The sequence below is a fragment of the Gekko japonicus genome, unplaced genomic scaffold, assembly GCF_001447785.1.
Source record: "Gekko japonicus isolate JY-2015 unplaced genomic scaffold, Gekko_japonicus_V1.1 scaffold292, whole genome shotgun sequence".
Taxonomy (NCBI): Eukaryota; Metazoa; Chordata; class Lepidosauria; order Squamata; family Gekkonidae; genus Gekko; species Gekko japonicus.
In genome coordinates this window covers 1237999-1263425 of record NW_015173131.1, presented here as the reverse complement: position 1 = coordinate 1263425, position 25427 = coordinate 1237999, and the positions used below count along the sequence as shown (strand labels likewise).

The 25427-nt window shown below is 46.6% G+C and overlaps 1 protein-coding gene across 1 annotated transcript in view; it reads left to right on the top strand.

Annotated features, from left to right (window-relative positions):
• Positions 1-332: 332 nt before the first annotated feature.
• Positions 333-25427, top strand: part of LOC107119606 (monoacylglycerol lipase ABHD6-like) — a 49385-nt gene continuing 24290 nt past the window's right edge. Inside the window, exon 1 of the mRNA XM_015422126.1 lies at positions 333-364. The gene's annotated coding sequence lies outside the window, so the exon portion shown is untranslated. The remainder of the gene's footprint in view (positions 365-25427) is intronic.

Here is a 25427-nt window from a genome sequence, read left to right as displayed (position 1 = left end):
AGAGAGTGAGCGGGTAAGGGACAGTGGATCACTACAAAAACTACTTCCTGTTATGCCTGGAAAGATGAAAGAGAAGTCCTATTTTTCAGTGTGTACAAGTGTCAGTCCTGTCCTCAGATAAACAACACTGCATCCTCATGCAAACTTTAATCAACAGGTAATACCGCTGCTCAGGCTAAGAGATGATGCTATCTATGTCACAATAATAGCAATTAGATTATCAATTTGATGGCGTAATCTCAGTCCCAATTTTGGTCAATGCTCCATTAGGAATTTTACTACATCCTTGTCATATATAAGCAAACCAGTCGCCTGTGTACTTGAATGTAAGTGGCATCACTCAGAGAAGAGCAACAGTTAACAGGTACGCAACTCTCAGTTTCTTTTTAAAATACTGATCCAACTGAATAGAGAGCAATTAATATGGGTTAGCCACCTAGGACAAATTTCTTGCTGAGATTTTGAAGGCCTTAAATCTTTCCACGGTGGAGGATGAATTAATTTTTCTCCTCTCAGACTCTTATCAGTTTGCCTCCTACAGAGTGGGGCACTTTGTGTTGGCGTCTAAGGAAACCGTGGCTGGAGTTGCACTTGAAGAATGAAGTATCGCATTCTGCTACGCGTAGTTTGATAAGCTTGTTTTTATGTGGTTTTAACTTTGTTTTGATCAGCCATTCAACATAGCCCCTGTCACGCCGGCTCCCCTGTCCCTCCGCCAAAGGGCGGCTGGGTGAGGCCCACGCTGATGCTCGTGGCCACAGTGTACATTGTGCCCGGCACGGCGCGGCCGCGTGCCCACAACTGACATTGGGCCTCCGCATATTACCTGGACATCCTGAAGTTCTCGAGCCACTGCTCATCGCCCCATACATGGGTGACGAAGGTTGCCCACCATTCCGTGGGTCTTGGGTACACCCACCAGCGTCGGCTTGGTCGCTCCATGGAGAGCTGGATTAGCTGGAGCATCTGCTGTCTTCTGCGAGTCTGCCGCCGCCTGCTGCACTGTCGGCGGCTGCCTAGCTGTGTCGCGGCCATGGCATTCCTCTGGCTCCCAGCTGCACCAATGGCCCTCTGCCGCCATAGGATGGCTTGCTGCCTGCGGTGGGTAGCTATGGCCACTGTCGCGCAGGCAGTGACAGCGGCTGTGATGTGGATGCCCAACTCCCCCTCCATCGCCTGGCCGTCGGTGCGCTGTTGGGGTCTGGTGGCGCCTGTCGCCGTGTCCTTAACGCCCACCGGCCGGCTTCCGCATTCCAGTGACAGACGGGTGTCCGTGGCTGTGTTTCGTTCGTGCGCATGCGCGCATGCTCGTAGATGCGCATGCGCGGAATACGTCGAGAAAAAATATAGCCTTCCGCGGAAGCGGCGCGTCGCAACTGCTCGTGTGATCGCCGCGCGCCGCTTCTTTGCCGCGCTGCTAGATGATCGTCTGATCGGCACCTTTCCCTTACACACGGAACCTCTACGCTACCTCCACGGAAGGTATGGTCGCGCTACCTCGGCTTTATTTGCCCCGAACCTAACTGCCACGCTTCCCCACCGCAGTTTCCTGGCCGTGTGACCAGGGCCGAAATTTAATATATGAATTAAAAAAATACACATGTCATGTTCAAGCATTCAGTCTGAGCAATATGGAGCAGAGAGATATAAGCTCCATGCTGAATGTCCACAATACCTTTACCAGGACCGGTTGTGAAAACTGTTTGCCATTCTTGTTTACCTCTATTACACTGATTCCCCTCCCCCTTTTCTTAAGAAATGTTGGTTCTTTCACTAGTGTTTTTCCAATGGACTTTTTTAAATTAAGTATGCATTTTATCTCTTTTTTATATTTTAGATCTTCAGCCTCAGTTAAATTAAAATGCATTTTATGCTGAGCTTTTTAAATCAATATACTATTGACCACATGTGGATGCCATCTGTGGATAGGTAAATCTGTGTATTGGGGCCACACAGAGGCTAAAGAGATTTTTCTGCAAACTTGGGGGAACCCCTAGGTTTTCAAAAAAATCTTTAATCTTTTTTAAAAAAATCTTTTTAAAAAAATCAAGATAACAGATAAGTGTTTCCAGTTCATGCTGGTTTGATAGGCTCACATAAGTCAGTGTGAATTATCTCAAGTGGTTGCTTAGAGCATCCCTGACTTTGTTAGGGAATAGAAGGGTAAATTGCCTTTCTCTTCATACAATTCACGCACGATTGATAATCATTGGCACACTCACTTATATTGATACTTGTTACCAAGTCCTTTGTTTGTAGTTTCAAGGTGGATTCTGGGTCACGATGAGCAAATCTCCTCTGCCAAAGCTCCAGGGACTTCTGGTCAGCGGTTGTCTTAGCTGGCAGTTCCTGGCAGTCTACCTCAAACATTCCATTTCTGAGAGCTCTTGTGGAACATAGCTCACCTTGGCGTGAGACAGAACATACATTATTCTCAAAGTGTATGGCAAATCTCTTCCATGAGAGTATGGGCACAGTTAGCTAATTGGCCTTTAAATCAGGAATGTATAAAACATCATCTGCCGTAATTTCAGTTCCACCATCACCTTGGTAAGCTGGGAAAAGAAACAAACAGAAGAAGCTCATCAGTACAACATTAAATTTGCATAATGTGGGACATTACATGCATATTTGAATATGTGTGATGAGAAGTCTTTTCTTGGACCTGGAGGCAGCAGTCACTGGTTGGTTAATAGAAAAGCTGCAACTTAAGTTGCTTAATGTATGTAGAAGTTTACTTGAACTTTGAAATGCATCAAAGCAAAGCTGATTTAATATCATTGCCTCATTAAGCCTCCCCAGAGTGAAGGAGGAAGTTACAGAAATTAATTTATGGAGATTACAACTACAGGAAATAGCAGTGATGGTTAGCTTTGTTGTTGTTCAGTCGCACAGTCGAGTCCGACTCTTCGTGACCCCATGGACCAGCTCCCGCCAGGCCTTCCGGTCTTCCGCCGTCCTCTGAAGTTGGCTCAATTTCATGTTCGTTGCATCTATGACACTGTCTAACCATCGCATCCTTTGCCGTCCCCATCTTCTTTGAGCTTCAATCTTTCCCAGCATCAGGGTCTTCTCCAGTGAGTGCTCCCTTCTCATTTGGTGGCCAAAGTATTTGAGCTTCAGTTTCATTATCTGGCCTTCCAGGTTAGCTTAGAGGCCTTTAAAAAAAGAATCAGACACATTCATAGAAGATAGGTAATCAAAGGCTATTAGCCATGACTGCTAAATGGAACCCCCATGTTCAGAAGCAGTGTACCTTTGAATGCCAATAGTTGAATGGGAACATCAGAATGAGACTTTGGCTTCCATTTGCACACTTGTGGACCTTCCAGGACCTCTATTCAACTACTCTAGGGACCAGGATGCTGGGTTAGATAGACCATTGGTGTAATTCGACAGGGCTCTTCTTGTATTCCTATAAACTATATGTTATGTTGGTAAACATTCATTTTCCTTTATTCATTTTATAAATATAGAACCGCACATACTTTCTTAACGCATGAACCTGACTTTTCCTCAGCTGCTACTGCCAGGGTTAATAGCTGCTGGGACTAGGTGGGGTGTAGTTTAAACTCGAATCCTTGCGCGTCTGTGTGCCGGATGCTGTGGGATGTCTAACTAAAGACTTCAATTCCCAGGGACCACTGCTCTTAAAGATATATGGCAGTTCTACTTAACTACAGTTTAAAACGCTGGCTGGGGCAGCACAGGTACACCTACTTAGTTCTTTTACATGAAATCACAGGTACTGGATAGTTCTTTTTCACACAGATAAATGACCTGTTTCTTCCACATCACTGATCTTTCACATTTCATCTACTTTTGCTATGTGTTTGTGTGTAAATACTATGAGGGAAGCCTTCGCCCCCATTTCTATCACCCCCAATCTTTGTGCAATGCAGGCTGGCTGCCTCTCTCTGGTGAGGGGAATCTCTCTTTATTCTTCTTCAGCCTTCCTGCTGAAGGTCTTTCCTTCCTGCCTGCCTGCCAGTTAATACAAGCAAACAGTTTGTCCTTTGCACGGTAAGTGGGCTGGTTGGTGCTATTTACCTGTCATGGGGTTGGGGGGGGATTTCAAAGCTGTAGCTTCTGTATTTCTATCCCCATGCCTCAACTTTTCTCTCTCTCTCTCTCTCTCTCTCTCTCTCTCTCTCTCTCTCTCTCTGCCATCAAGTCACAACTGACTTACGGTGATCTTGTGGGGGTTTTCAAGGGAAGAGATGTTCCGAGGTGGTTTGCCATTGCCTGCCTCTGCTTAGCGACCATGGACTTTGTTGTTGGTCTCCCATCCAAATGCTGACCCGGGCCAACCCTGCTTAGCTTCCAAGATCTGAGAAGATCAGGGTTAGCCTGGGCTATCCAAGTCATGGCTGTCTACTACTAGATACAATAATAATTTAAAAAATCTCCTGACTTTTCTTTGTACATGCACAGTCTCAGATAATGGAGTTCAGGAGGTAGAGTTTAGGAACTACCGGCAGGCCTGGCCATGGCTGCAGAAGAGCCCAGGAGCTGCTCTGAGCCAAGCCACCATGGTGGTAGACCCCAAGTGTTGCTCCAAACACAGCTGCAGCAACAGCGGAGCCCAGGAACCATTCTGGGCTCAGAGCAGCTCCCAGGCACAACCATCGCTGCGGCTGGGCTCCAGGGGAGTCATGTGAGATGGCGATGGGGGGGGGGACTCTGCTCCCCCCCATTGAGTCTCACACACACCACACTTGTTTGTTATATTTATTTATTTCATTTAAACCCCAATTTTCTCCCCAGTGGGGACCCAAAGCAGCTTACATTGTTCTCCTTTCCTCCATTGTATCTGCACAATAACCCAGTGAGTTAACTTAGCCTGAGAGTGGGTGACTGGCCCAAGGTCACCCAACAAGCTTTCATAGCAGAGTGGGGATTCAAACCTGCATCTCCCAGATCCTATTCCAACACTCTAACCACCACATTACACTATCTCAAAGCATACAGCAGCTGAATGTATTCCTTAGCATCTATGGCTCTTTGAAGTTTCTGGAAAATGAATCAGTAATTATTTCTCCAACATGCTCATGCAATAGGTTTGTGTTAATATTCCTTTCTGTAGAATTCCCTCAGAGAAAGGGGAGGCACAGTAGTCATTCACGGACTGGTCAGGGCCACGGCACAGCCACTTTTCACCTTGTCAGTGAAATTCATTCATTCAAAAGTTTTATATCCCACTTTTCCTCATGGTTCAAGGCGGCTTCCAATAGTAGTTTTGAAACGTTCAGTTCAAAAGCAAAAATAAAATAACAAACCACAAATCTCTCCTGCCAAGATGCCTGCCAATTCAGACTCCCTCAAAAGCCCTGACAGTGCCTCCTGAAGATCTTGGAGATCCAAGGAGGAACCGCCCCTTGCCTCTTTGCACGGAGCTAGAGCTACAATGGAAAAGACCCAGACTCTGGTTGATGCCAGACAGGACACCCCTCAGTGGCACGATAGCTAACAGATGGCTGACTGATGACTGTAGTTGGCACATAAGGACATATGGAAAGAGATGGTCCTTCAAGTGTGTGGGCACCAGGTCACGAAGGGCTTTAAAGGTCATAACCAGCACCTTGAACTGAACCCAGAAATATCACTGTTTCAAAATGTCCCTGGAGGCTAGTCCCTGTCAACAACTGGGCTGCTACATTCTGGACCAGTTGTAATTTCCAGGTTTTCAAGGGCAGCCCCATGTAAAACACATTGCAGTAATCCAGCCATGAGGCTGGGCATGACTTTTACAGCAGAAGGAACCAAAGACTCAGCGTGTACCAAAGAAAGTACTTCTTCACGGAATGCATAATTACAGAAGATGCAGTGATGCCCACCTCCATGGTGGTGGCTTTAAAAGGGGATTGTGCAAGTCCTGAGTGAAAGGTCCATGAATGGTGAAACAGAACTGTTGAATGCCAATTGCAAGAGTCCAACAATAGAAGGCAACTTTGACTTGGAGTGATATGGCACCGCCTCTAATTGCAGCAGTTTAAATAGTTGCGAGAAGTTTCGATCAGACACTCGCCCCATTGTTGATTGTTCGAATTGTTGTGGCATTCTTTTTTTGTCTTACACCCTTGCACATAAGCGTGTATCCGAAACTCCAGCTCCTTTTTGACAGCTCCGCAATCTCTCTGCCAAGTACTCTGGCCCCTCTCAGCCCCCTTCCCTTTGCCTTTCTTCCAAGGAAAATATTGGGGGGTGGGGTATAAAGTGCATATTTACATGAGAGTAGTCCCACTGGCTTCAGTACATTTACCCTTGTGTCAGTCATGGGTTGCTCTCAGACTCTGACACAGAAACAGGAGAGAGGGGTTGCGGGGGTTATCACTCAAAAGCAACTCCACCAGGGACTGGAATGACTACTTGGCTGTGGTGATTGACAATGCCAGGGGCGATTATGCACTCATGCAAACATCGCTACCTGATTTTTTTCAAAAAAGGGAGGCAGAAATGGAAGGGAAGGTTCTGACTTCCCAAATGGCTTGACTTTGCAAGAGGGGATTTCAGACATACGGAAATGTGGGATGAATGTGCGGTGATCCGTTAGCACCACAATTCAACTACTGTCTATTTACTCCGTCTCCAACTCGTCTTACTACAGGTTGAGTACGACTGTGAAACAGCTGCCAGATGTGGCTGTGTGAACCAGCCAGTTTAATCCGTTAGGGGAAAGCAACTATATCAGGCCAAACTGCTCATCTTGATTGCAGCCTTTGGCTTCCCAGAGACATCTAGTTGGCAGTATGTGAAAAGGCAGTATTGGCCTTTGGTTTAATCCAGCAGGACTAATTTTACACTCCTATGACAGAGTGAAAACCAGCCTATTGTGTTCAAGGATGTTTGTAGTCATGGACCATTTAGTCATAAAATTTCAGGGCAGCAGTGGTAGACAAGTCGGTACCCATCAGGCCTTCAGTGTGAAAAGAACTCAAGGTGTGGGAGATACATCATAATCTCTCCACACACTTGAATAACTTGTTTGTAATCTCCTCCTCCCAACTTCAGCGTATAGGTAACAAAAACTCTGAAAGCCGTAACAGGTGACCATAGAGACTGCTTCAGAACTATCCATCGCAGGTAAGACCAAACATTAGAGGGATGAAAGAAACTGAAGGGAGAGGTGATGCGTAGGAACTGCGCTTACATGCTATGTGCTTGTGAGCATTTCTATTCACTCAAAGGTGAGACGGGGAAAAGCAGTCTGGAAGGTTCATTGAGTCATACTCTATTGCACTACTGTTTATACCTGCCGAATGCACACCTGTCACCCTTGGCAATTGGCAGAACTCAGCATGGTAGATAAAAAGACTGGGCCACCGGGGGGGGGGGATGCCGAATTGTATGTATGTGTGTGCAGTTTGTTTATTGATTGATTGATTCATTGATTTCATTAGACTTATATCCCGCCCTCCCCACATTGTAGGCTCAGGACCGGTACAACATATATATCTGCAATCAATGCAGATTTGCAAATTAAAACATATTATAATGATTCGTTCGTATCAATAAAATCATCAACATTAATCAATAAGATCATCAGCATTTAAAGATCATCAGTTCCTCCCCCTGTCTTTCCATGCTAAAAGGGAACAAGGAAGGAATAGTAAGTCCCTCTGTGGTCAGTGGGGCTTCTTTCACCATTTCTCCACACCACAACTTTGTGGTTCTTTATTTTATTTATTTTATTTATTATTTCAACTTGATATACCGCCCTAACCCCCGTAGGGGTCTCTGGGCGGTTTACATTTTTGGGTGCTAGTCACATATTTGAATCCTAACTAAGGCCACATCAATTCAATGGAAGGGGCTGCCTACCGGCACCCTGGTGGAGGCTGGTGTCATTCTTTCGGCTCGGCTCCTTTTCCCGGCTGCGAGATGTTCGGGCGCTTAGGCAGACAGGCGGATGGTTCACAGGCGACGTCCTCCTCGGCCCGACTACGTCCTTCTGGCTCCGCGCGCCTCTGGATGACGTCACCGCGCCCCCGTCCTCTGCCGACGACAGCCGCCTTGCTCTTTCCGCTGCTGGCCACCAGGGATCAGTCCCTCTCCGGCTCTGCTGCTGCCACTCGCCGCCTTCAGCGCCATGCCGCCGCCTCCTCCGATCTTCTGCTGCTGCTGCTGTTCTACTGCAGCCACCGTTGCCGTCGCTGTCATCGCCACCGCTCTCCACACACCTCCGCAGGGAGGAGGGTACCCCCCACCCTTCTAAGGGTGGGTTCCCATTTATCTACTTGCTGTTAGTTACTTGGCTTTCGATCCACTGGGTGGGCGGGAGCTAGGACTTAAGGGTCGAGAGCTCACCTCGACCGCGGTGGGGCTCGAACAGGTGCTTGCGTTGTTGTTGTTAATGCAGGCGTTATACTGCCTGCGCCACCGCTCCCTCTTTAAATATGTAAGGAGGGCCAGGGCGAATCCTTGTCCAGAAAGACTGTTGCAGCTCTTTCTGCATCCAATAAAAATACTTCTAATAATTGCCCATTTCTGCGGCAGCAATTAAGAACACAAGAAAAGCCTTGCTGGATTAGACCAACAGTCCATCTAGTCCAGCATCCTGTCTCACACAGTGGCCAACCAGTTCCTCTGGAGGGCCAATAACTGGGCATGAAGGCTGAGGCCTTCCCCTGATGTTGCCTCCTGGCTCTGGGTTCAGAGACTAAGTGTCTCTGAATGTGGAGGTTCCCTTCAGTCACCATGCTTAGTAGCCATCACTACATCCTTTGGCAGCGAATTCCACATTTTAATCATTTTCTGTGTAAAGTAGCATTTCTTTTTGTCTATCCTGAACCTACGGCCCATCAGCTTCATTGGATGCCCTTGAGTTATAGTATTTTGGGAGAGGGAGAAAAATTTCTCTTTATCAACTCTCTCCACCCTATGCATAATTTTTTAAATCTTTATCATGTCCTCCTTAGTCATCTCTTTTCTAAACTGATAAGTCCCAGATTCTTCAGCCTTTCCTTCTGGGAAAGGTGCTCCAACCCCCTAACATCTTGGTCGCCCTCCTCTGTACTTTTTCTAGCTCTGCAATGTCTTTTTGGAGATACGGTGACCAGAACAGTATTCCAAATGAGGCTGCACCAAAAAATCTATACAGGGGCATTGTAATATCAGCTGTTTTATCATCCATAACATAGAGTTTGCCTTATTCACCACTGCAGTACATTGGGTTGGCACCCCTCTAAACTGAGTTAGTGTGAGCTAGCTCACAGTTTTTTAGCCTCCGGCTCACACATTTTTGCCTTAGCTCAGGAAGGATGGCTCCAGAGCAAACTAATTTATGCAGTAGCCAAATTGCTTGCTCACAACTTGAATGCCAGTAGCTCACAAAGTAGAATATTTGCTCACAAGACTCCACAGCTTAGAGGGAGCATTGGTTGGCACTTTCATGGGGCTATCTATCACGACCCCAAGATCATTTTCCCTCTCAGTCTCAGCAAGTTCAGGCCCAATGAGCCTATAGTTGAAGTTGGGATTTTTTTGTCCCATTGTGCATCACTGTATGCATACCAAAATTAAACTTCATTTCCCACATAGTTGCCCTCTCACCAGGGCCAGCCCGAGGTTTTTTGCGCACTAGGCGAGGCTAGATTGTGGCGCGCCCCCTCACTGCAGAACTATATTTCTCCAAGCTAGCAGCCATCTAAAGGGGCAGAGAACCAAGGAAGGAGAAGAGCGAAGGACCTACACCCTCGGAGGCTTCGTCCCGATGCTCTTATTGCTACCACCAGCTCCGTGGCTCATGGCCTCACCACCGCGCCCGGACTGCGCTTGCTGGGGTGAGTGGGAGGAGCTGAGGTGCCCTGTGCCCCCCAAAGAGCACGATTCCAATCACCCCACTTCCTCCTGCTCCACTGATGGGGAAGAGCGCAAGCAATCCCGCGAGGAGCTCATGGGCAGGGCCAGGTCGGTTGGCTGCGAGCGCAGAGGCAGAAACTGCAGCAATTAAGCACCAGTGCTGGCGGACCCAGGGAAGGCCAGAAGGAGCAGCGGGGCAGGCAGGGCAAGAGAAGAGCCGATCTACGCCGCGTGAGGACGAGGCATTGGGCAAGTGGCAGTGCTTGGGGGCTGGGATATGATGGAGCCTCGGCAGGGGTGCGAGGCGAAGCGAGCCAACGGGAAGGGGCACGCTGAGAAGGAGGGAGGAGGTGGGGACACTAGGTGAAGCGAGCCGGCGGGAAGGGGCGCACTCTGGAGCAGTTGCCCAGAAAGCCATGCTGGGGGCGGGTGGGTGGCGGCAGGGGCCTCGCTGCGCCTCTTGGAGATCTGCGCCCTAGGCCGTCACCCTAGTTGGCCTAGTGGAAGAGCCGGCCCTGCCTCTCACCTGGTTTATGGAAGTCCCCTTGGAGCTCATCCCAGTCAGCCTTGGTTTTCCCTAACCTGAATAATTTTGTGTCATCTGCAAACTTGGCCACTACACTACTAACCCCCAATTCCACATCATTTATAAATAAATTAAATAGTACCAGCCCCCACACCAATCCTTGTGGGACCCCACTGCTTACTTCCCTCCACTGTGAGAACTGTCCATTGATTCCTACTCTTTCCTGTCTTTTAACCCATAAGAGAACCTGTCCTCTTATCCCATGACTGCTAAGTTTAGTCAGGAGTCTTTGGTGAGGTACCTTGTCAAAAGCCTTTTGAAAGTCCAAGAATATCATGTCTACCGGGTCATCATTGTCTATATGCTTGTTCACTTTCTCTTCTTCTTTTTTTGAAAGATTTTATTCCCTCTCCTAAAAAGGAGAGATATTTTATTTAAATTCAAGAAAAAAAGGGTGGGTATATAGCGGGATAAAGAAAAGAATGAGTGGTGTTATTATATTAGTAAAATTAGTCTGTTAGTAATCAAAACTCCGAGTCCATATTGTCCATCTTCAGACGTCTTTCTGCCGATCAATATTAAACAAAGTGTTTAATTTATTAGTAATGTCCTTCTGAGAAGCTTTTCTTCCAAAGTATAATCCGATATATATATAAAAAAGTTTTTAAACTTTGGGGTCTTTTCCTTTTTTGTCCCTCAGATTATATTTTAGTCCAGTCGCTCCTTGATCTTCCTCGTCCTTCACCTCTCCCTCTGAGCTGCTGTCTTCCACGTTTAATGTTGACATCCACTTGGCCAGCTCTGCTCCTTCTTCTTTACTGGCGTGCCTTTTCAAAAATTCTTGAGCTTTAAAGATAGAGTCAATTTTTTCCCTTTTATCTTATCAGCCCTTCGGGTATCAGCCATTTATATCCCGTTTGGTGTTTTTGTAAGAAAATGGTCAAACCTTTATATTCCTTTCTCTTCATTCTGATTTCAAACGGAACATCTTTCAAAATTCTAATTGGTTGATCTCCAATTTTCAAAGGTGTCGCTGATGTAATCTTCAAAATTTGGTCCCTGAGATGCTGTTTTGTAAATTTCACAACCACTTCAGCTGGCAGCTTGTTTTTTCTTGTATAGTTGGAATAGGCCCAATAGACCAAATCCATCTCTTCTTTTATCTTTTCCGCTTCGTTGCCAAGCAGTGGTGCCAACGCTCCCACCAAAACGTTTCTCAGGTTCTCCCCAGGTTCTTCTTTCAAACCTTGGAATCGGAGAGTTAGGTTTGATTTTTCCATTTGTAACATTAACAATTTGTTTTCCTGCTTTTCTTGGTGTTTTTCCAGTTTGCAGACCTTTTTCTTAACTATCTGCACTTCTTCTGCTGATACCAGGCATTTCTTGGCAATGTCATCTACCTTCTCAGCTGTTTCTGTCAACTTTTTCTGCTGTAGTCCAAAGGCAGTATCCATAGAGTCAAGTTTTGAATTGATTTTTTGCAGTTCGGCCAGCAGATGGCGAGCAAGTTCACTGTCTGTTTGATTGACAGCAGTTCCAGCAGTGGAGGGGCTAGGACAGGAAGTCCCGCCTGTCTTCTTCAGAGGCTTTTCTCCTGCTTTTCTCGTCCCCGCCATTTTTCAAGTTTGTTTATACTTAGAAAGTTCATGTCGCAAATCTCTAAGGCAGCTCCCTCTTCTCTGTTCTTCTATCCCACCCAGGAGGTAAGACTTTTATGCGGTTTTACGCTTCCCCCGTTTTTTAAACGCTTCAAAAGTCTCTCGTATGGGGAGGGGGGGATTTTCCCTTCTCCCTTCTCCGCTTCTCTAAAAAGGGGGGGGAGCTTTGCCGCTAAAAATTCAGACGTCGACTTACAGTCTTTCAAATGTCCTCATTTCCTCTCGGGTTTTGCCGCTTCACCACTCCGCTCTACCGGTGGCGTTGCTATCCCCCTCATGGGGGCAAGGCACAGTCGGGGCCGTTTGGGGTAAAGGGGATAGCCTCAATTCCCGACCTTCTGGTCAGCAAGAGGCTTCTCCCTAGCGCACCCCCTGGTTCGGAGCCCTCTTCTGAGGGCTCCTTAGGATCTCCGCTTGCGCGGGACCCCCCGGGCTGTGCTTGGGCGATCCGACTCTGGGAGACGTCCCAAGAGTCGGTCGCCATGCGCGTCGCCGCGGCCGGAACTGCTTGTTCACTTTCTCAAAGAACTCCAAAAGGTTGGTGAGGCAGGACTTCCCTTTGCAGAAGCCATGCTGATTTTCCCTCAGCAAGTTTTGTCTGTAATCTTTGATACGTTTCTACTAATTTGCCTGGGACACACATTAGGCTGACTGGTCTGTTATTTCCTGGTTTCTCTCTGGATCCCTTTTAAAAAATTGCTGTAACATTTGCTACCCTCCAGTCTTCTGGTACAGTGGCTGAATGTAGTAGTAGGTTACATAGGCCCCGGCCAGACATGCCGGAAAACGCGGGAGGGAAGCGCGGCTATTTTCGCCGTCGCATTCTGATGCGCTATTATGCGATCAGACATGACGGTGGCTTCCCCGCAGCAAAGAGGATGGGGGAGGAAGCCGCACGCCGGCGCGATCACACCGGGAGGCTTCCATAGGCGGCCCATGGCGAAGCGTTTGCTAGTACATGCAGTGTACTAGTTTTTTACTGCGCGGCTTCGGCGGCTTGCCACGGGGTCGCCACGGGAGTGCTACGCCTCCCAGATGTTCCCGTGTGATCGCGCCTGAATACTCCGCGGGACTCCCGTGCCTTCAGCGGGGCAAATGCTCCGTGTGACCGGGGCCATATATGAGTTAGTAGATCAATGATCTCACATCTGAGTTCCTTAAGAACTCTCAGGTGTATGCCATCAGGACCTGGAGACTTACTGTTTTTTAATTTTCCCAGTAGGTCTAGAACTTCATCTTGGATCACCTCAATTTGGCTCAGCCCTTCAGACTCCCGTCCAGAAAACAGGGGCTGTGGCATGGGTTCATTGAGCTTCTCTGCCATCTCCCCACCTTCCTTTAACAATCCCTTTATTCCTTAGTCATCCAGAGGTCCCACTGCTTCTCTGGCTGGTTTCCTGCTCCAGATACACATGTATTTCTAAAAGTGCTATAGTCAATGCATCTGAAGTGCTATAGCACTCACCTTGGCATGCTAAAAAAAAAAGTCAGAGGAAGATAGCAGGGCAAAAAAGGGCGGGGAGAAAACCGACACTGTTCGAAATTACCATAGTGCTTCAGAGACAGCTCATGAACCGAAGGAAATTTGCTATATGGAAACCCCCATCCCTGTATCACTTTACTCAAATTCAGGCCAACCACGAATAACATCCAGTTTAGAATGGTCATGTGAAAGAGGCCTAAGGCATTATACTGCTGAGGACCCACTGCTTCCCAAACTCCACCCTCCCCAGGCTCCATCCCTCAAATCTCCAGATATTTTCCGATACAGAATTGGCAACTCTACTTGTACTCTTTAAATACTCTTTGAAGTTTGTAGCAGTTTAAACTGGTTTGCCTTTAGACAGTATACAAATGTAGAAGTTTCTAGCCGTCCACTCATGTACATGTTTCACTGAAGGCTGTTGTTCCATCAGATTCTATTTCCCCTGTAAGAGACCATTTTTGTTCCCATAATGCCCTGCTCTGTTACCCCAGAGCAGTCTTCTTGCACCGGTATAAATCAAAGTGATAGCTCCAATCATATGATGAATAGAATAGAAATCCTGGAGGTGTGCTCACTGCATGGAGCTTGTGGCTCTCAGGGAACAGCTTTGTTCCCTTGAGGCTAGGGTTGCCGACCTGGAGAAGCTCAGGCAGAAGGAGAAGTGTGGGGAAGAGACCCTCAGGGACTTACCAGAACAGTCTCATTCCTGTGCTGAGAGCTCTTCTGCTGTTGTAGACAGTACAAGCTGTAGGTGGTTTAATGATGCATTTATAGCTGTGCTGGTACCAGCTCATCCCCCAGTGCTTACATTGGTAGGCCATTTAAATGATGCATCCTGAATTCCCAGGTGCAAAGAGGGGGCAAATAGGTCTGTGCTTAAAAAAAAAAAAAGTGAATTTTATAACTCAGCTAGGTGCAAAAGCTAACACTATCTGTAGGAAACAAATATGTCCGTCCCCCCCCCAAAGACTCATCTTGCCTATGACCCTGTAGTATGGGAAGGAATTTACTCAAGAAAGACTTGTAAATGGCTAATGAGCAGCTGCTAGGGTGCTCGATAGGGCATCCAATTCAAATAATGAACAAAAATCCAGCTGAGCAATCCAACTGAGGTCTGATTTGCATGTCAACAATAAGTTGGGAGCAAAAGGAAGTTCAACTGGTAATCATTTTCACATTGAGGGACTTGCACCTGCTGGATGACCTTGGGCAAGCCATAGTTCTGGCACAGCTGTTCTTGAAAAAGAGCAGTTTCTGTTAGAGCTCTCTCAGCCCCACCTGCCTCACAGGGTGTCTGTTGTGAGGAGGGGAAGGGAAAGGAATTTGTAAGCCACTCTGAGACTCCTTTGGGTAGTGAAGGGTGGGGTATAAATCCAATCTCTTCTCTTCTCTCTTCTTCTTCTTCATGTGGACAAGACTTCCTCTTTCTGTTCTTGTTGCTACTGTGACTGCAGGGGCATTTAGAGTGAGAATGAAGCTTCTATACAGGGATCTCCTCACATCCACGATCCTTCTCTCCACCATCAGTGGTAGCTATATTGCTATATTATAGCTATATTGCTATAGCACACTAGAGCAATATATTTACTGCTGATTAAAATAGCTAGCAAAAATCCTATTGGCCATAAGGGGAGGGAACGGCAGGAATAAGTGGAAACAGCACTGGATGTGGGCAGGAAGGTGCAGAAACCTGCCTTTCCCATTCACACATTTCCAAGGGTATGATCTTTCAGGGACCAAAGCATGTCTGAGAAAATGTCGCAAGGCTGGGGAAAACTCAGAAAGTGGATGGCTGCATGACAATGTTGTGTGGAAGCCCCAACAAGAACTACCACAGTTTGGGGGAGGGACTGAATGACATTGAGCAAAACCAGTGTGGAAGCCAGTTTGGTGTAGTGGTTAGAAATGCAGACTCTAATCTGGGAGAACCGGGTTTGATTTCCCACTCCTCCACATGCAGCTGCTGGTGTGACCTTGGGCCAGTCACAAGTTCTTTCAGAGGTGTTCTGGAAAGAGGTCTCTCAGCCCCACCTACCTCACAGGGTGTCTGTTGTGGGGAGGGGAAGGAAAGGAGATTGTAAACCACTCTGAGACTCCGTCAGGTAGTGAAGGGCGGGGGATAAATCCAATCTCTTCTTCTTCTTCATTAGAACAGCCATAGGAATCAGAACGTTTAAAAAATAATATTTTATTTATGCTATTTATATCCGCCTTTCTCACAAGGACTCAAGGCGGATTACACACAGTGAGTCAGTACAATCAATAAAATGGGACTGTCATGATCTGGGCTTTGCCACCAGAGACCTACTAGGCCCAGGGAGCCTGGCTAGCAGTGGGAGGAGGCTGGGCCTACAAATCCCAGAAGGCCTTGGGAAGTTTTGGTGCCGATTCTGACCAATAGGGAAGAAGAGGGCTGGGGAATAAGAGAACTGGTACAACAGGGAAAACTGGTTCTTCTTCCCAGAGGGCAGAGCCAGAAGGAAGGCTGCTGTGGGAAGAAACCCTCATCCTGAGGGAAAGGTGAGTAGTCTAAGGCCACTTGAGATAGTGAGCTAGGGACAGTATATATTTAGACACGTTAGGGCATTTGATTTCTTTTCTTTTCACCCACTTACTGTTACTATTCTGTACCTTGTTTGTTTGACCTCCTATAAAATAAACCTTTTCCTTGTTGTACTCTGCCTGGTCCTCACGCCTATTATTCGGCCAAAAGGGAGGTCTGAAGGTCTTGGGAGGGTATGAGTCTTGCTGGTGCGATGTCCCATTTGGCCTTGGGGGGGGGGGGGGCGGATTTTTTGCTTTTGGGCTTAAGAAAGCCCCATTGTCTGAAGGTGCTTGCAAGACCAAATAAGGGTCTGGTAAGGTGTGGTGAAAAGGTTTTGTTTATGTTCTAGTTGTCGGGTCAACTGAATAGTGAGGCAGAGTTAGGTAGTGCATGTTCCTCCAATCAGGGAAAGAAAAATCAGAGGACACATCAGAGAAAGCAATGGCATCCCTGAGTGTAGAGACCTTACGTCCCCAGCTGCAACTTAAGCAGGCAGAGCTTGAGTTAGAAAAAGCAAGGGTGCAGAAAGAGAAAGCGGAGACTGCAGCAAGACTGCAGAAAGAGGAGAAAGAGACTGCAGCTAGGATGGAGATGGAAAGAGAAAGGCTGCAGAGAGAGGAGAAAGAGACTGCAGCTAGGATAGAGAAAGAGGATGGTGCACAAGCTTGAAAAGGCAAAGTTGAGAAGAGGCCCACCTTCACTTCCTCCAGATGCTGACGTACAAGAGGATAGAAGGCAATATCCTCTGTATAAGGAAGGCTGGAGTGGATTGGGGAAGGTAGCTGTGCACAATTATACCTCAGTAGCCATGTTTGTGGGGGAATATTTAGCGGAGCAGATGACTGTGGAACCCAGAGTCCATGAACCTGAGATGGCAGAAAAGGAGGCCAATCCAGAGGAAGATGTCTACCTGCAGTTCTTAAAGGACTTTGAAGATGTTCCTGAGCAACTTAGCCGGCAAACCGATGTCTGCATAGGGGTGTTAACCTGTCATCGGTCTGAGAAGCAGCAGCGAGGTGAGCACACCCCAGGAACTGCTCCATACCCTGTTGCAGAGCCGACAGTGGCAGAGTCTCCTCTAGTGACTCCGACTGCATTCTAGAAGGATCAAGAGGAAGACGCCAGCATGGAAGAAGTTGGTATCAACTTTGATTTCATGTTCCCATCTGGTTTGGGTGACTTTCCACACAACTATGCTGCTCAAACCAGTGAACAAAAGCATCAGCAACAACCTCTAGAACCTAACACTATTGGGAAAACTGAAGAGATGGCATTTCCAAAGCCCTTGGAAAGTAGTTCCATGGCTGGAGCAGAAAAGCCGAGAGTTGTGAAGCAGCTTGAAGAGGAAGCGGAGAACAGTAAGCGGGCTTTGGTAAATGACCATCAGAGTGGAGGAAACAAGAGCCAGTTGTTTCTCAAGACTGAGTTTGCAGTGCCAGTACAACCTTCCATTGGTGTTAGTCAAAAAAGTCAACCTGGCAACAGCAGGAGAAGAGAATTTGATGAAGACTCTCTAAAGAGCTTTAGTAGCATGCCAGATCCAGTGGTTCCTACTACTGTGACAAAAACATTCAAACCAGAAACAGCTTTCTGTGTTTGAAGCTTTGAGAGACACCATTTATTCTGAAGTGGCTACATTGATATCTCAAAACAAAGCTCACCCTCATGTTCTAATTGAGCTTTTTCATGAACTTCAGAGGCTAAATTCAGACTATTTGAGACAAAGAGCACTGTATATGTTACAGGATATAGTAGCCAGGCCTCCATCTGAAACCAAAACAAAAGAACAATGTCCAAAACCTCTGAACTTAACGGCATGGTTAAGATCCAATTTAGAACTTACTCCCGGCGAAAGCCTTGCTACTACTGATGATGAGACATTAGAGAAGAGTTTTGATCCAGGGGGATCTGCAGTACATTAACCTGACATTGTATTCTCTTTAATGTTTGTAATGTATTGGAACGATTACATGAATCACCTCATAGGACTCCCATGTTAAGCTTCGAGCCAAATCAGGGCTCCTCTGAACCTCCGTTTCCAAGCCGAAGAGCCAGCGCTGTCCGAAGACTTCTCCGTGGTCATGTGGCTGGCATACCTTCAAGACCGCCTCTCCCCATATGAACCCATAGAGCACTAAGGCCGACTAATCAACATCTCTTGGTAGTCCCTGGCTCCAGGGACGTCTGACTTGCCTCGACCTTTTCGGGCCTGGCCCCTACCTGATGGAATGAGCTCCCGGGAGAGATCAGGGCCCTGCGGGATCTGTTACAATTTTGCAGGGCCTGTAAGATGAAGCTCTTCCACCAGGCTTTTGGTTGAGGCAGTGGGTGCCCCCTCTTTGTGGCCCTGTGGGATCTGGTGCAGTTCCACAGGGCTTGCAAGATGAAGCTGTTCCGCCAGGCATAGGCTGGCTAGGGTTGCCAGCCTCCAGGTGGGCCCTGGAGATCTCCCACTTTTACAACTGATCTCCAGCTGACAGAGATCAGCTCCCTTGGAGAAAATGGCTGCATTGTACCCTGCTGAGGCCTCTCCCCTCCCCTCCCCAAACCCTGCCCTCTCCTGGATCCACCCCCCAAAGTCTCCAGGTATTTTCCAACCCAGACCTGGCAACCCTAATGGTGGGTGCTAGGGCTGATAGCTCAGAGTAGGGAAATATCTGGAGATTTAGGGGGTAGAGCCTGGGGGTGGGGTTTGGGGAGGGGAGGGACTTAAATGGGGCATAATGCCATAGACTCCACCTTCCAAAGCATCTAGTTTCTCCACCATCTGGAGATCCATCGCAGTACCAGAAGATCTCCGGCCACCATGGAGGCTGGCAACCCAAGTGGGCACAGCCACAAAATGGCTGCCATGGGAAGCAGAGCCAGCTGTACAATGGCTGCCACAGCTTACCTTCAGTCACACAGTAAAGATCCTTGTGCTGCGGTGGCAGCTATGGCCGAAGCAACTATTTAAAAAAAAAATCTGTACAGCCAATCAAATCTCTAGTGGCCCACCAAAAGCCTTGCTGGGCAAAAGCTGCACCTGACCCTGCCCACTTTCTAAAAACACTCAGGCACCAGGAAAGGTGTTGGTGGGGTCCACATTGAGGATCCCTGCTATAAAATGTTAGAGGCTCTGATCACTTTGAAGTTAAAAAGAATCCGGGGTAGGTGCGTATAGGTTTTCATTAGGGTCAGAAGGAAAGCTCTTCCTCCGGTCCTATTTAAGCCCTCCCCACCTAGGAGAAGAAGGGAACCCTCCAGCAAAGTATCCTGGAATGGCAGGAGATGATAGAATTGGGAAATACACACCTCGTTAACCTCAGAGTTCATCAGTCACAGACTACATCAATGCAGAAAGGCAGTGGAGGTGGAGTGACTTCCTCCCTCCCTCCCACAATTTCTTGCATATCTCCAACTTGTAGCTACATTTGCCCACAAAACACACAGAGATAATGGCTGATAAGTAAAGGAGAGACAGACAAAGCCCTGGAGACACTATTTAACAGATGTAGGTGAAAGAGGGTAATGAGATAATCCATCTTGTTCCCCAGTCCTCCTAGGTTTGAACTGGGTCCCTGAAGAGGACTCAGGTGCTGCTGAGGGAACACAGAAACACCACCGATTTTCTTTCTCTCTCTTCTAGAAGCCGGTTGGTGACTGCCGCAGGACTGGGTAGACCTTCTAGGTGGGGAAAGAACCACAGGGTGATGTCTGAGGGTGCTACCTTTGTGGCATGTCCCCTCATAAGAACATAAGAGAACATAAGAGAAGCCAATGTTGGATCAGGCCAATAGCCCATCCAGTCCAACACTCTGTCACACAGTGGCCATCAGGAGGTCCAGCAGTGGGGCCAGGACACTAGAAGCCCTCCCACTGTTGCCCCCCCAGCACCAAGAATACAGTGCATCACTTGCCCCAGACTGAGAGTCCCTATCTATACCTTGTGGCTAATAGCTACTGATGGAACTCTGTTCCATATGTTTATCTAATTCCCTCTTGAAGCCGTCCATGTTTGTAGCCTCCACAACCTCCTGTGGCAGTGAATTCCATATGTTAATCAAATGTGGGACTCGAGCCAAGGCCAGATTTTATGTGGTTTTATACAAGCCGAATGTGTTAGCCATATCCACTCAGTGTATCTGTGAAGAATTTTAGAGGGGGTGGCAAGGGCTGTTGTTTTGCTGGGTACTATTTGTGTGGTTGGAGAAAGAGAGGAGATGGCTATGAGAGGTATTGGGGTGATGCACACATTAGGGAGATATAGTGGAAGGTGGGGCATAGGTTAGGTAAGATAAACAGTGAGATATATGCTTATTGCCTGCCTTATCTCCATTCCATCCTTTGGTATGTAGGTGAAATGTCTCTCCATTAATTTCCACACTTCAGCTTTGATATCGTGTATGCTAGGTCAGTTCATAACACAATTTCACTGACCCATAGTAGTGGCAGACTGAGATACTGACTTGTCCTGTTGGTCTGAAACCTGGTTGGAAGAAGATCATAGTGTTATTCTGTCCCCAATTGCCTCAGCTTGGTATGTAGTCATTCATTAGCCCTGACCTGGAGGGTGGTGAGGGTGAGCAGTGATCCTCTTTGTCTTGGTTAGAATCTCTGTCTTATTCAACATTAATGAACATTATGTTTGCCAGGCTGTTATCAGGGGCTGGTTGCTTGCATTACACCAATACTGAGATCTTCGTTTTGTTTTGTTTTGTGCTTGCCCCAAATAGGGCAAGGTTTATTAAAAGCTTTACAAACAAACATTCACAAACACTAACACACAAAAAACCCACATTTTTGTTGTTCAGTCGCACAGTCGAGTCCGACTCTTCACAACCCCATGGACAAGATCCCACCAGGCCCTCCTGTCTTCTGCCGTCCTATGAAGTTTGCTCAATTTCATGTTTGTTGCATCTATGACACTGTCTAACCATCTCATCCTTTGCTGTCCCCATCTTCTTTGACCTTCAATCTTTCCCAGCATCAGGGTCTTCTCCAGTGAGTGCTCCCTTCTCATTTGGTGGCCAAAGTATTTGAGCTTCAGTTTCATTATCTGGCCTTCCAGGGAATAGTCAGGGTTGATTTCTTTTAGGATTGACTGATTTGATCTTCTTGCAGTCCAAGGTTCAAAAGAATCTATTCTTCAGCGCTCGGCCTTCCTTATAGTCCAACTCTCGCAGCCATACATGACTACTGGGAATACCATTGCTTTGACCATGCGAATTTTTGTTGGCAGGGTGATGTCTCTACTTTTTATCATGCTGTTTAGGTTCGCCATCGCTTTCCTCCCAAGGAGCAGGCGTCTTTTAATTTCATGGCTGCTGTCACAGTCTGCGGGGATCTGGGATCCCAGGAACGTGAAGTCTGTCACTACTTCCACGACTTCCCCTTCTATTTGCCAAGGAGTGATGGGGCCGGATGCCACGATCTTAGTTTTTTTGATGTTGAGCTTCAAGCCCACTTTTGCACTCTCCTCTTTTACCCTGAACAAGAGGCTCTTTAGGTCCTCTTCACTTTCTGCCATTAGAGTGGTATCGTCTGCATATCTGAGGTTGTTGATCTTTTCCCCAGCAATCTTAATTCCTGCTTGTGATTCATCCAGGCCAGCATTTCGCATGATGTACTCTGCATATATATTAAATAAGCAAGGTGACAATATACATCCTTGTTGTACTCCTTTTCCTATGCTAAACCAATCAGTTGCTCCATATCTGGTTCTAACTGTTGCTTCTTGACCCTTATACAGGTTTCTCAAGAGACATATGGGGGGTAATAATGCATATTACATGGTTTCACTTTACGCCTTATATACAAACAGTTTTCTCAACGTAAGTAACTAAAGATAGTCCATTTTCTTTATTGGCTTCTATATTACTCCAACACTGAGAGCTTTGCAAGTGTGTTCTAAGGTTCAATTCAAGGTATTGTGTAGTGGGTTGAACGCGTGTCGAAACCACTGAGACCGATGTAGTGCTCAGCATGGTTTACTGGTACACAACAAAGACAAAGACAAACGGCCGGCTGGCCAACTATATACACACCTGGGGACACACCCCTAGGTCCCGTTGGTGGGTTTAAATCTCCCGCCACGGTCCCGTTGGTCCCCCAGTGGAGAGACCAGTGGAGAGTCAAGCTCTGGAGTGTTCGCTGGCCCCTGGTGGCGGTCAGCGGACACAATACAAGGTGAAGTCCCTTACTTGTAAAACTCTACATGAAACAGGGACCCACATATCTGAAGGAACAACATAACCCCTTTCTCAACGTGTGGTGACTCCATTCCTCAAAAAAGCTTTTTCTTTCAGTTCCTTCCTTTTCTAGTGCCTCTCTTTTTTTAGTGTCAGGCCCCATTTTGTGCAGAAAGTCCCCTCGCCTTTGGCGTGCAGGGAAGATCCAAAAACTGAGCTCTTTAAAAAGGATTGTAGCTAGGGTTGCCATCTCTTTTTTTTTTTGGTAAACAAATTTTTTTTATTTTCATAGGAAATTCATCATTTGACATTAAAAACATTTTCACTTTTTCCATTATTTATCCCATTTCCCATTTCCACCCCCCCCCTTCTGTGGCTTCCCGCAATGCTTCTCCCCACTTTCCATTTTAAAAACATCATTAATTAGATCATTTTTCGTATCATAGCTTACAATCTCAAGATAACCTCATTTTACTTAGTATTGATCTAAACATATTAAATTTTGTTTCACATCCCAGTTCTTTTCCAGATAAATTTTAAAGTCACTCCATTCTCCAAAAAACTCATCATCTTCTTTGTTGTTCAATTTTTTTGTAATCTTATCCATTTGTGCCATGAACAGAACTTTTTGTATCCATTCTTCAATCTCTGGTACCTTTTCCGTCTTCCAAAATTGGGCATAAATCATTCTCGCTGTCACTATCAGGTACCAGAGTAAAGTCTTTTTGGTCGTATTAACTTCTTCCATTTTAAGTCCCAAAAGCAGAATTTCCGGTGCTTTTTTAAAAGAACATTTCAGTATTTTTTGCATTTCGTTGTGGACTTTTGTCCAAAAGTCTACAGCTTTCTCGCAAGTCCACCACATGTGGTAAAATGAGCCCTCATGTCTCTTACATTTCCAGCATTTGTTTGACATATTTTGGTTCATATTTGCAATTTTCTTGGGTGTCATGTACCACCTATACATCATCTTATAACAATTTTCTTTAACATTTGTACATGTCGAGATCTTAATAGAATTTTTCCACAAATATTCCCAAGTTTCCATAGCCACTTCCTTATTCATATTAATAGCCCATTTTAACATTTGTTCTTTAACAGTTTCATCTTCAGTATACCATTTTAACAACACCTTATACATTTTAGAAATATTTTTCCCCCTCCACTCTCCCAAACCTTTTCCATTTCATTTTTTTCCTCTCTAAAACCATAGTTTTTTTTGTCTGATCTAAAAAGATCATAAATCTGCATATATTTCAACCATTCATAGTCATAGTCAATATCATTCTGCTTTTTCATTACCCATTCTGTTCCCTCTTTTTTAATTAAGTCTCTGTATGGCAACCAATCTCTACCTCGTTGCCTTGAGTAAGATGTCAACACCTCTACTGGTACAATCCACAATGGTCTTTCATCACTTTGGTATTTCTTATACCTCGTCCATACCATATACAAAGCTTTCCTCACCAAGTGAAGTTTAAAAAAACTGTCCATTTTTACCTTGTCGTACCACAAATATGCATGCCAACCAAATCTACAGTCATGTCCCTCTAACCCCAGCATTAGGGTTGCCATCTCTGACTTGGGAAATACCTGGAGATTTGGAGGTTGGAGTCTGAGAAGGGAGGGGTTTGAGGAAGGGAGGGACTTGAATGGGGTCTAGTGCCATAGAGCCCACCTTCCAAAGAGGCCATTTTCTCCAGGTGAACTGACATCTATCGCCTGGAGATGTTGTAATCCCAGGAGATCTCCGGCTACTACCTGGAATTTGACAAACCTAATTATGGCCTTGTTTGAGTTGTTGGGGATAGAGCATGAAATGCAGTCAGTATACTGTAGAGCTTTTTTTATAAAATGTATTGATTATGATTTGTATATTGTTACCCACTTTGGGCCCCTACAATAGGAAGTATTTTCTTTATCAAAACATTTGTATCCCGCCCTGCCTTGGACAGCCCAGGCAAGCCCAATCTCATCAGATCTCAGAAGATAAGCAGGGCCGACCCTGGCAAGTTTTTGGATGCGAGAACTCCAAGGAATACCAGGGCCAAGACACAGAGGCAGGCGATCAAGCCACTTCTCTGAACGTCCTCCGTGCCCCAGTAGGAGTCACCACCAGAGGTCACCATGACTTCCAGGCATGGGTGCGCACGCTCACACACAGACACACACACACACACACACATAGAGGTAAAAATACCCCCCCAAAATTATATCCCATCTTTCCTCTTGGTTCAAGACAGCTTACAATAATAGTTGAAACATCCCCAGCTAAAACCAAAGATAAAATAAGAAGCCCCGGATTCCTACCCCACTTGAAATATGCCTGCCAATTCAGACTCCCTCAAAAGCCCTAACCAACAGGCAAGCCTTGCAGCCCCTCCAGAAGATCTCCAAGGAGGGGGCTCCCCTCACCTCTCAGAGAGCCCATTCCACAGAGCCAGAGCCTTGATGGAAAAGTCCCAGGCTCTGTTTGATGCAGGGATGCCAGTCTCCAGGTGGAGCCTGGAGATCTTCTGCTTTTACAACTGATCCCCAGCTGACAGAGATCAGCTCCCCTGGAGAAATTGGCTGCTTTGAAAGATGGACTCTATGGCATTGTACCATGCTGAGGCCCCTCCCCTCCCCCAAACCCCCACCCTCTCCCAGATCCACCCCCAAAGCCTCCAGGTATTTTCCAACCCAGACCTCGCAACCCTAGGGTGATGCACGACGGGCCACACTAAGTGGTGGGATAGCCAGCGTATGGATGCCTGATGACCATAGTTGCACACAGGGACATGTGGAAGGAGACGGGCCTTCAAATTCATGGGTCCCAGGCCGTGAAGGGCTTTTACGGTCATAACCAACACCTTGAATTGAACTCTGAAACAGACTGGCAGCCAATGTAGCTGTTTCAAAATGGGCAATGTATGATCCTGGCAGACACCCCTAACAGTTGTAGTTTCCAAGATGTCTTCAAGGGCAGCCCCACATAGAAAGCATTGCAGTAATCTAGCTGTGAGGTTACAGAAGTATGGATCAGTGCAGTCATATCAGCTGAGTCTAGGTAATGAGAAAGTTAGCAAATCAGATGCAGCTGGTAGAAGGCACTTCTGGCCACCATCCAAACTGGCTTATCAAACAGCAAGGCGTGGTCCATGAGCTCTTAACCTACTCTGAAGAAGCCAACATCACACCTTCTATGACAAGTGGATTCAGTTCCTCTATAATATCAGCCTTCCTGACCAGAATTATCTCT